General features: G+C 38.2%; 1 protein-coding gene across 1 annotated transcript in view; it reads left to right on the plus strand.

Annotated features, from left to right (window-relative positions):
• The window catches only part of LOC307161679 (uncharacterized protein), a 396,018-nt gene extending 391,971 nt beyond the window's left edge, over positions 1-4,047 (plus strand). Inside the window, exon 4 of the mRNA XM_079876558.1 lies at positions 4,001-4,047. The gene's annotated coding sequence lies outside the window, so the exon portion shown is untranslated. The remainder of the gene's footprint in view (positions 1-4,000) is intronic.
• The last annotated feature ends 8,577 nt before the right edge of the window (positions 4,048-12,624 follow it).

A 12,624-nucleotide genomic window follows, 5' to 3' on the forward strand; every position in this document is an offset into this window, starting at 1 on the left:
TTTACAACTGTAGCGTCTCATGTCCAAGTGAACTAAACTGTTTTTATTTCTATAAAAAAGCAAAGGACAGTGGGGGCAGTACAGCAGTGTAATGTAATTGTGTACGAACACTGAGTATTACCGGTAACACAGACTAGCACAGCAAGCACAAAGCCAACAAGACAGCATTACAAAAATGTTTAACTTGAAAACTAAATAAAGGAACAATAAAATAAACATCCTTAAAGGGATACTTCAGGATTTAGCATTAAGCTTTGTATTAGTAGAAAACCTGTAGTATTTTCGAATTACCATGCTTTCCACCCTCATATCCCCCTGAGAGGAGAGATTTATGTATTTTTTGTCAGGAAAAAAATCCTCCGATGACGCAAAAATCGTCATTTTGCGTCATCGGAGGATTTTCTGTCCTGAGGCTAAAGACTACAGCCAGTAGATGGCGTTGTTCCGCATGTTTTCAGCCCGCCCATAGAGGGTGGGATCTCACTCACAGAATGTACACACAGTCAGCCGTCTTTCTTTGGAAGCTAAGCTAGCAGGCTCTTGTTCTGTGGAGAAAGCTGAATTGTAGCAGAAAGCTGAGTAAGTATGGGTTACCATCCTCCTTTTCCCAGACTTGTCCGGCGGGCGAGGATCGTTCAAAATGTTTTTTGCTTTTGCTTTCTGCGGTCGCCATTCATTGTTTACATGCACACCTCATGTTTCAATCTAACTGAATTCATTCCGATCGGTGAATCTGAATGTAGTGTTTACATGAACGCTAAACAAGTGATGGTTGATGTGCGTTTTAAACATTGCTAAGAAAATTCCCGCACCTCCGTTGCGAGACTGGCTCAGTAATGACGCCACCGGCCTCGCGCCGTTCTCCCGCGGCCGTCAGCCTCGTCCTGCTCGCCACAGTAAACATAATGAATGGCGAATGTAGAACGCAAAAGCCGAATCCCGGACATTTTGGGCGATCCCGAAATCCCAGGCAGACTCGTCACGGAGACTCACTGTAGCCTCATAGGGTAGCCTAACCTTGTTTTCAACTGCGCTCTCTTACCGGTAGGCGTGGCCTCCTAGGGCAGCGAATCAAGTGCATTCTGGGAGTTGTTGTCTTTCATCCACATAAGCCAAAAATACATTTTCTGGCTTTTCTCAGTCTAGAAAGCTCCAAATTAAAAAAATTCTTCACATTTCTTCTACATAAATGACCTATTTTAAATACACATTCATCTTCCCAGAGGTGAAGTATCCCTTTAATAGAGACAAAACCCTGAGTGAAAAAGATTAAACTGCAAAGTACACTGTCAAAGTAGTTACACATACAAGCTTTTCTTTTCTGGTCAAGACCAAGTTCTGGTCAATCAAGAGTGTGCAGACTTACCAAGGACAATTAGTCGTGGGCTCCCAGGTATGGTGTGTGTCGCTTGAAGGTCAGCTGCTGTGGTGCACTTCTAGAGAGTGGAGAAGAAAAACACATTAACTCAGTGTATATCCAAGTGGAAGGCATGTCCATATAAACTAATACAAGAACATACAAAAACAAAAAAACAGTGGTTTTCAGCAATATACTTACATTTGCAAGAAGATTTGCAAGAAGCAGAAGTCCATCTGGATCCTCTCGGAAATGTGCCAGGATGAGTTTAATCACAAGGGGTCCAACTTCTTCCTCTTCGCTGGACAATATTTTCTTGACCACATCATTTGTGGGTTTGCTCTTAAAGAAGTCAATGAGAACTTTACCATACTCCTGTATGGCCTGGTTGAGCCTTTTGTGGATGGCGATACTGGTAAGCTCCTCAAAATGTGCATATATGTGCTTTTGCACAAACAGGTATGGCCATTTGCTTTTGAGGTCTTTGATAGGAGGTGCTTGTGTGTCATTGATGTGCTTTCTTTGCAAATAGTAAGTTTCCTTCATTAAGGCACAAACATCCCCCCTGTCAGCTCCACCTTTTCCATATTGCTGGTACAAAGTCTCTAAAGTTTGTCTTTTTTCCTCAAGTACATCATGAGCATTTCTTGAGCATCATCAAAATCAGAAAATCTCTGTGGATACTGTTTTACAATTTTGAGAGCAACAGCAAGACACTGCTTTGCTTGGATTCTTTTCATGTTTCCTAATTTCATCAACAATGATGCGAATCATTTTGCGGCGATCAGGGGGGAGTGGTCTCTTTCCATTTGCTACTGCAATGCGTAATTCGCTCGACATTTGGTTCCAAGGAACCTGAAATGACTCAGGCCAAGTAACTGCTGTGGTTGAAGAAAGGCTTGGTGGGCTAATTGTGTCTAAGGTGACAGTGGAGGAAGGCGGAGTTGTTGTTGGAGGGACATCACTAGATATATTGTGTTCTCCAGCTAATAGAAAAAGAAAATACATCATCAACAAGTCAGTGTTATGTAACTGTGCTAATATATATGCTAATATATCTTTATCAGAAAAATAACTATTTACAGTGTAACAAAAAATATACTTTATACATATACAGAATGTCAAAATAACCTCTGTTAACCCTCTAGGGTCTAAGGTGTTTTTGGGGTCCTTGAGATGTTCTGACATGCCCTGACATTTGTGCTTTTTTCAGTTGCTTATAAACATAGTAATGGCAAAAAAAATTTACACACTATTTAGCACAAACAGGGCTACCATAATATGTGAGCAACAAGAATGTACATGTCTGCATTTTTGAGAGAATAATGTTTATGCGTGGTTATTGAAAAAACTAAAAACTAAAGTTTCTGAAATAAGACCACAAAACACACACTAAATATGTGCCAATAAGACTTTTGTCTAATGGATGTCATCGCCTAGTGTTTTTTCTTCAACATGATATGAAAATCACCCTGCCTAATCCTTCACATAACACAATACATTGATTTGAATTTTGCAAAGCACTTTCTGTTTGGAAAGGCAATATTCGAGTGGGCGTCAACGATCATGCATATTTAGTGGTTCACACCTGAGGACCGCATACTTAATGAGCCATTCATTCAGGTGAGTCACTGAGCCACAAGAATGCAAGAGCAACAGTTGGAAGCATCTCAATTCTTTTTTATTTTTCCACATATTGTGCTTGCAAATTGGCCTATAATATCCAAGGAAAACATGTCTAGTAATTGTGCAGTTAATTCTCATACTGTATTTTCAGTTTTGGAATATTTATCCTCTCCCCAAATTTGTCACTAATAAAACACAATAAAATTATTTAAAGAAAAGGCTTATATTTACCTTTTAATAGTTTGTTTACATCTACCTTGTAAATATTTCAATAAACAACAATTCAAGTGTAATCTTTCTTTGTAAAAACTAAAGTATACATTTTATCATACATATTTCAAAGTTAAGGATTTGATTGATTATTTGATTATTTTTGACAAAAAATTGGCAAATAAAAGCTTATTTGAGGTGGCAGATATTTTACAGTAAAAATGTATAATCTATCCAAAACTAATCAACGAAATGTTGACTTTCATATGTCTGTAACATAGGTCTTTCATTTTTATTATAAGAAATATAAATGTTAATTTTTCAGTTTAATACGTTGCTTATACAAATATATATATGTGCATACACACACACATATATATGTGTATATATTTATACACAAAAATAAATTTTATTTATATTTTTTATATACATTTTTTTTTTCCACAAATTGTGCTTGCAAATTGTATAATATCCAAGGTAAACATGTCTAGTAATTGTGCAGTTAATTCTCATACTGTATTTTCAGTTTTGGAATATTTATCCTCTCCCCAAATTTGTTACTAATAAAAATTATTTAAAGAAAAAAATTATATTTACCTTTTAATAGTTTGTTTACATCTACCTTTTGAGGGACATTTTCCATTATTATTATTATTCCTCACAGCGCTGCGAGACGGTGTAAACAAGTAATGATCTGAATAAACTTGTGTTTTCTCAAACTGATATGGGGCTCGAGAAAACACAGCCCCTCACAGGTTTGCGCCGTGGATTCCCGCGAGTCAGACGCGGATGCTGTGTTTGTTTTAGGCTCGCGCAGTCTTCACTCGGACGCGCGCTTCAATCCGTTGTGGAGACTCTCTTTTCGTTCCAGTGAAATTACAAAACAAAATACACACAAACATGTCTCTGCCTGATATACAACCACTGATAAACATAATCTGATTTGATAAAAAAAAAAAAAAAAAAAAAACTATATGAGTGCGGATTCGAACTCAGAACCTCTGACACGCTAGGCAAATGTTCTACCACTAGACCACTTGAGTACACGTATTTACTCACGTGAAAACTCGGTGTTTACTCGGCGTGATCAATTCGCTCTTGAAAATACTGCCATTCGTGAGTTACAATCTTCCTCTGAGGAAAAGGTGAGTTCTTCCTGTCCAGAATCATCTGAAGGGCGTCTTTACCGGAGAAACGAGCCATCCTCTCTAAACGCGATGAACTATCAGTGAATCTGATCTGATGAAACTTCGTGTTTTCAAGGCATTGATCGGGGGGCGGGTGCGAAGCATAGATTACCTAAACTATTTACCATGTGAATAGCGCCGGGGGCGTGGCGGCCGCAGCTCATTTAGAGATGATGAAGGGAGAAGGAAAAACGGTACCTCTCCTTGCTTTCAAACGGATTACATGAGTTGAAAACATTTGTTTTTTATATTAATTACTTCATTTAAAAGAATAGATTTCAAGCTTCATAAAGACATATATCACGTGTCTGTGTGAGAAGTATTCGCTGAGTTATGATTCATTTTCGGACGCGTTTCAGAATGGACTACACGGACAGAGAGAAGGCAGAACTCGCTCCGTGTTTATTTTTCTTAATTTGGCGAAAAGCACAACACTTTGTTTTTATTGTGAGTATACACAAAAATAATACACATTTAACAGAATCGATTGATGTATGAAACTCCTATGGAAAATCAAAGTCAACAGAGTATTTATGAGTTTCTTTTACACTGATAAAAAAAAAGCGAGCTGGTATCGCCGGCGATACCGCCGACCTCAGGGGGTTAAAGCTGTCTAGCAGTTTGCGAATCTGGATGGGCGGGAGTAAATCAGACAGGTCCACTCCAGGCGCCCCCTCTACATACTTTAGATCATCTGTGCTCTCCACACCCCAGCTAATAAGTCTCTGCATCAACTGTTCCTTCTTTTCTTCAAGAAGACCAGGAAGCGCTTTGGAAATGACCTTTTTTACTTCCTCCCCCACAGTTGCAGACATCATTCTAGAGAAGGAAAAGAGTGGTGAAGAGCAAGCACTGACAGGCCACACAATTTGTACATGGGCAAGGGATAATAGTCTAATAGGTTTTCTTGGCTGACACAACACAGCCTTTTTGCAGGTTTCTCGGAAATGCAATGAAGGCCCTGATCAATGAGAGTTGAAGAGTTATATCTTTCTGTGATGAAGTTGACGTAATCTCCTTGAATGAGAATGGCTTTTATTTTGCCAAATACAATTCCGTCATCAATTTTATCCAGCACAAGAAACATATTTTTTTTGTATTCAGTCCCTTTCACTTTTGCCTCATGTGAAATTAGTGTTTGCCTGACAGTTAAGGTGTGAAACAGCTTCTCTAATATCGTCATTATAATCGGATGGGCAAAAATCTGTTCCTTTTTCAACAACAACATGGGGTGGGAACAGACTACCAGCACTTAAGTAAGCTTGAAATAGCTGATGCCTTTCAGCAAGAGTAGAGCAAATGTTCTTGAAATTGTGCAACTTTCTTGAACACTGATTAAAATATGTGTGTTTGCTTTCAAATCTGAGGGTCCAGAGACGAATGAGTGGCCCAAACTGGACTGTTAGTTCTGGATAATGGGTAACATAATGGTGTTTTGGCCTCAGAGGATGTTCAGGAAATAGTTTCTTTCGAAAATACATGTAGTCCTCAATCATTACCTTTAAGTAGGCGATCTGTCCTGAAGTAATGGCAGGTGCACAGATGAACTCTACCATCTGTCGGAGCTGCAAAACAAGTTGCCACACATCGTTATCAGCTGGGTCCCTTATTTTATCTCCTATTAACACCGGTAGCAATCTCAGGAAACACCAGTTCTGAACAGCATGCCCTCCAAGTTTATCACTCCCAGAATTTATCTCACATGGCTTGTCATGTGCATCATTGCCTAGGTATCTAAATTGATTTACCCTTCTATTCAGTTCCACATATGTAAACTGTTTTTCAACTTTGACCAGATGTTTAATGCACAGAGCCAAATCATAGGACACAACACCTTCAAAAAGATCATGTCCAATGCATGGAGGCAAGCCAGGCTGGCACACATGGTAATGTGATAAGTCGTTGAACAGTGAGTCAAATTTGACCCCTTTTTTAAGGTGCAAATCTTCTGCTTGGATATTACCTTTATATGAATGTACAGTCCTGCTTGGCCCCTTGGCCAGTGGGTCTGCCATAAATGTTGGTCGATCGATTTCACAAAATCTGCAAAAGAAGGAACTGGTGCTGAAATTTTCAACAAAACCTCCAATACCATGTGAGCCAAGGTTATCTCCAGCAATGGCACACACAATTGCTTTCCTAATCTCACCACTGGGCATTTGGATGCCACTCACCTCAAGGTCTTTAAGATCCTTTACCAACTGCCCCATCACCAAATCATGTCCGAAGAACTTGAAATCTTGCTCTCTGCAAAGAAGAACAAGTTGCATATGGTCAGTGTTTGACCGATTATGAGGCAAAATGTCTCCTAAAGTGAGATAGACTGCCAGCACTTTGTGTTTTTTTTTCCCTGAACCTAATGGATTAACAACTTCAAATGAATCCTGATAGAGAATCAAGCCCAAGGACATGGGATCTGACTTAAACAAAGCATTTTCTGCAACTACTTTTCCATCCCAAATGTCCTTAAAAACATTGCTGTTGTGAACTTGCAAATGGGTGTTGCTGTGTTGCTCCCGCATGGACTCACTCTTGAAAAGACTAGCAAGTGTTTTTTTTATTGGAATGTATTGGGCAAAACATTCATTTCCTGCTTCATTGTTCCCTAAACAAATGGGAACTGGCTCAATGTAGTTGAAGCTCTCTTTAAACACGGTTTTCCTCCTCTGATCTGTTTTCAATATCCGAGTGTTGCAAGTGTGGAGAAGATCATCCGCTTTAATCTCATCTACCACTCTTTCTATGTCCGTCTCAGCGACTTCAAGTAGAATCAATTTTTCTTTTAGTTTATTCAGCAAATTTGACAGGCTCATGTCATGTGTCTCCTGAAAGCCTTCAATGACCGCTTGAATAACAGACGCAGGAAGCAACAACTTTGCCTGCAACTTAAGGTAAAATAGGGCCAGATTTTTTAGAAACATCTCATCATCTACATGTTCTGGGCAAATCTCATCTACAGTCATTTGATTTGAGTTAGCAGCCTCACACCTGTCCTCAGAATGGACCATGGACTCCAGAGAGCTTCCTTCGTTTGCACCTGTTACCTGAACAATGGTTTCAATTAGACTGTGCTCTGTCTTTCCTTTATGACATCTTGATAAATGTGATGTGAACGTTGACAAGACAGTATATGTCTTTTTGCACTGTTTAAATGGACAAGTTACTGCTGTGCCCTCTTTCAAATGAGTTTTTAGATGTGAAAAAAAAACAGTCAAATCCTCACAATGCACAGAACAGCATTCAATGTGACAGGTCAAATCAGTAATGTTACTGTAGAGTTGTGCCACGGCTACAGGTTGTCTCTCATTATGATACCGGTATGAGTGTGATTTAAATGCATTAAAGTTTTTGAACACCAAACTGCAGTTAGCTATTCCACACTTAAAAGTTGCATTTGGCAAATATCTGTGTAATTTCATGTGCCTTACATAAGACATAACGGTCTCAAATTCATGTGAGCAAAACTGACAGATCATCTTGAAACTTATTATTTTGGATGCTAACTATCCTTAATTTCCACACTCAGAAAACAATGCTATCTGGAGTCAGACATTAATATACAATGGATAGAAAGAACAAGGCGCGAAAAAAGTGCGCGCACGCGCTCAAAAAAAAGTGCGCGAAAAAAAGTGTGTGGGACTTTAAATGCATTTTAAACAGTTAAATGCTATACACAACATGCATCCTTGCTTAGTATGTCTAAACATTACACTAAAATGTGTTTTACATGCTAATTGGCACTATACCTGATATAATTTCCAACTGACGCACACAAAAACAAATCTCACACTTAAGGCAAAGACTAAATTACTGTTTCAAGTCACTACAGCCAAAAAATACTACAGCCAAAAAATGCAACAGCCAACGAAATATTTAGAAAATTACCTCTATTGCTAACTGGAACTCTTTGCACTCTCAACTTCCCAACTCAACTGCACTAACGCAAATCGACAACTGTGTGAGCCTAAATAAATGCAGCGATTTAATTATTTTAGACAAAGTACATTTTACATTTTAAATTCCTTGCTGAATGTAAGACAGGGCGGGATCAACCAGCGGCGGCTTCACGCACATGATGCGCGATTCATTTGCAGTCAGGACACGGAGGGGTGAACATCTCCGCGCTCTAACTGCAGCTGGGAGGGGCTAGTGCGCGAGAACTGGGCCGCCTGTGAGTGCTTTGCCATGGGGATGGGTCAAACGGCAGCACCCGCTGCTCGTTGAGAAGAGTAAGAACAATGTGCGGTTTCACGTCAAAAAGTCTCTAAAAGCCTCCAATAACACCAGTAAAAGTCATTAGATTTGTCGCTAGTCGCTTTGGGGGTCTGAGTACTCGCTAAATATAGCGACAAAGGCGCTAAGTTGGCAACACTGCAACTGAGACCAGATTAGACATAAGAGCCATATTCAGAAGCGCAATAAAAAAAAAAAAATGAAAAGAAAAACATTCTACAACGACAATAAGTCAAGTTATAAGCATGATCAGTTCATTTGTTCATGTGTCACCACACTGGTAAAATGACTTGTGCACGCCCTGTGCAAAAAAAAAAAAAAAAAAAAAAGTTGCCAGACGGTAAAACAAACAAATATCTGTAAATCTAAAAAGCATATTATATTATAAATCAACTAACGTTATACAATACACTAACATTACCTGGCTGAAGATAACAAAGGCATACAAATCCACACCTAGCTGGTTAAGTAAACGGCTTGGAACAGCACCATTCTCCCATTCAGCGACGCTCCGTGAGCGGGCTGACAGCAAGGCCTTAGCAACGCATTTTCATTTCTGTGACCGTGTTAACAGACGACTGTCTGCCATAAAATAATCACGACGAACTGTGCTAATCAACACGAAGTTCCCGTGAATAGTGTCATTTAAGCATGATGTTCAAAATGTAAGCACTCAGGTTTTCTACCCATAACGTTGCTATAGCGCCGGGGAATGTGTGAAATCCTACCGCGGGCGCGTGAATCCTGGATTACAAATAGTAACCGCTAATATATATAGCTATATACCTTCATATACTGCGACACTTACAAAACATGAAAACTAAAAGAAAACTAAAAGTCACTTACCACAGTTGCTTGTGTGTGAATCATTCGCCTTGCCGCTACCCGAATCACGACCGTTGAAAATCCCACGACGATGGCTCTGTAGATTTGAAATTTACAGCAATATTCCGTAAATTTGAGTCAAACCGCCACGCAACCCCAGAATGCATTGCAGTTTACAGCAAAATGCTGTATTATTAAAAAACAGCCAGCTGCTGTAAAATAATGCTGTAATTTTTACAGCAATTCATTACAGTGTAACAGCAAAAAAAAGAGCAATTTCTTAATCCTTTTATAACCAAAGATAACAAGGGTTCCAAGAGCGATTCTGCTGGAAGGTAAGCATGAATTTTATTCATATGTCTAGTGAGTAATGTTTATTATTGTTTCCTGGGAGTGTAGGGACTACACCTAGATTTACTGGTATAAATTATAACAAGCAAGTGAGGGAATAATTCCTATTCTGACCTGACAGCAAAAGATCACCTAGACACATTGATACTAGAGGTTAATCAGGAACGTGAGAGTAATACCAGATCTCACCACATGGGGGCTCGTCCGGGATTGGGACAATTTCTAATTGCCCAATAAAACCCACAAAAATCTAAGGGAACAATAGTTTTCAAAAAACTAAGACAACGGCTAAATCCGAGTGCAAAACAATGTCTCCATTGTGCTTTGAGGAAGTTACAGGAACAGATATTTCCTCCTAACCTTATCTTGTCTCGGGGATGCTTGAGATAAGATTCTAGGTTAGGCACGACAGAGGTAACAAGAGATCTCGAGGTCAGCGCTGTAGAACCACAGAGTATCTAAACTAGAAACCTCAATATAAAGAGATAGTTACCAAAAAGAGCCTCGGAGGAGTGAACAGATTCACACAGTCATGGAAAAAATAACCAATATCACTTTGCTATCGCAAGATCAATTAACTAAAAGATTAAAAGATGCAGGGCAAGTAGGCAATGAGGAACTACTGGCTACTGACAATACTTTATACACTTCTAATGAAGCAGGACTAAGTAAGTTAGTCCAGGTAGTAGGCAGTAAAAGTCGGGGTAAAAAGGTTACCGTTGAAATTGGGGACAGTGATATTACTGTACCAATAGTTAAGGAACCGACATAAGGGTAACCAGGAACAGCGTTCCTGACCCGGACGCTTTGATCGCAGCTGATTCACCCACCCCTTCAGAACATACTGATAGGGAGGGAGCGGCTGGAAGTGACTATGGTCACTTAGGCATAAATTACGACATGACGCCGGTAGAGATGGGAGCTATCCCTAAACAAAGAAATGTAATAGCCGGATTCAGTCCCCTGATAACAGGGGAAGAATCAAGGGAAAGAGAAAAAATAGGTTTCAGGCTAATTTGAGCTCATTATGGGTTATTTCCATATCAAGCAAATGTTATTTATACATTTTATTTAGACTATATAAATTATATATATATACAGTACAGGCCAAAAGTTTGGACATATTACTATTTTTAATGTTTTTGAAAGAAGTTTCTTCTGCTCATCAAGCCTGCATTTATTTGGTCAAAAATACAGGAAAAAAATGTAATATTGTGATATATTATTACAATTTAAAATAATTGGTTTTCAATTTATTATACTTTAAATTATCATTTATTTCTGTGATTCAAAGCTGAATTTTCAGGATCATTACTCCAGTCAGTCTATCACATGATTCTTTAGAAATCATTCTAATATTATGATTCATTATCAAAGTTGGAAACAGTTCTGCTACTTAATATTTTTTCATAACCTGTGATACTTTTTAAGGATACTTTGATGAATAAAAAGTAAAAAAAAAAAAAAAAAAAAAAAAAAAAAAAAAAAGGAAGCCAATGTTTTAAAAATAGAAATCTTTTGTAACAACAATATACACTACTGGTCAGTAATTTGGGGTCAGTAATTTTTTTCTTTCTTTTTTTTTTAAATAAATCAATACTTTTATTCAGCAAGGATGTGTTAAATTGATAAAAAAGTGATAATAAAGAAGATTTATATTATTAGAAAATATTTTTTTATTTTGAATAAATGCAGTTCTTTTTAACCTTTTATTCGTCAAATATATTAGGCAGCAGAACTGTTTTCAACACTTATAATGAATCAGAATATTAGAATGATTTCTAAAGGATCATGTAATAGACTGGATGTCACATGTGACACTGAAGACTGGAGTAATGATGCTGAAAATTCAGCTTTGCATATAACTGCTTTCTGACAGTTGATTGCTGCATTTTTGATTTTGATGTCGATTGCATCCCTAGAGAGAAATTAAAATCTCTTCTAGTTTAAATCTAGCTACATTTCTTTTGGTTTGAACTGTTCTGCTGAATTTTTGTAACTTGGAAAACCTTGGATGAGAACAAGTTCATATTTACTCAAATTGCTTGAACTGCTTACAAGGTAATTAGTCTTTGTAATATTCACTCATACAGGACTGCCCTGTTGAGATTGAATAAGCTGAGGTATTTTATTCTGTAACATTTTCTTTTGATTTGCTACGAGTATTAATCTTTGTATAACCAGTGTTTTAATCTTTTGTATAAATACATTTTTATTTCTAAAGACAATCACTGTTAAGTCTTACTTCAGCTAATACAAACAGTTCTAACAGCAAAAAACAGAGCAATTTCTTAATCCTTTTATAACCAAAGATAACAAGGGTTCCAAGAGCGATTCTGCTGGAAGGTAAGCATGAATTTTATTCATATGTCTAGTGAGTAATGTTTATTATTGTGTCCTGGGAGTGTAGGGACTACACCTAGATTTACTGGTATAAATTATAACAAGCAAGTGAGGGAATAATTCCTATTCTGACCTGACAGCAAAAGATCACCTAGACACATTGATACTAGGGGCTAATCAGGAACGTGAGAGTAATACCAGATCTCACCACATGGGGGCTCGTCCGGGATTGGGACAATTTCTAATTGCCCAATAAAACCCACAAAAATCTAAGGGAAGAATAGTTTTCAAAAAACTAAGACGACGGCTAAATCCGAGTGCAAAACAATGTCTCCATTGTGCTTTGAGGAAGTTACAGGAACAGATATTTCCTCCTAACCTTATCTTGTCTCTGGGACGCTTGAGATAAGATTCTAGGTTAGGCACGACAGAGGTAACAAGAGATCTCGAGGTCAGCGCTGTAGAACCACAGAGTATCTAAACTAGAAACCT

Source organism: Squalius cephalus (genome assembly GCF_949319135.1).
Source record: "Squalius cephalus genome assembly, chromosome: 7".
In the NCBI taxonomy this organism is placed as follows: Eukaryota; Metazoa; Chordata; class Actinopteri; order Cypriniformes; family Leuciscidae; genus Squalius; species Squalius cephalus.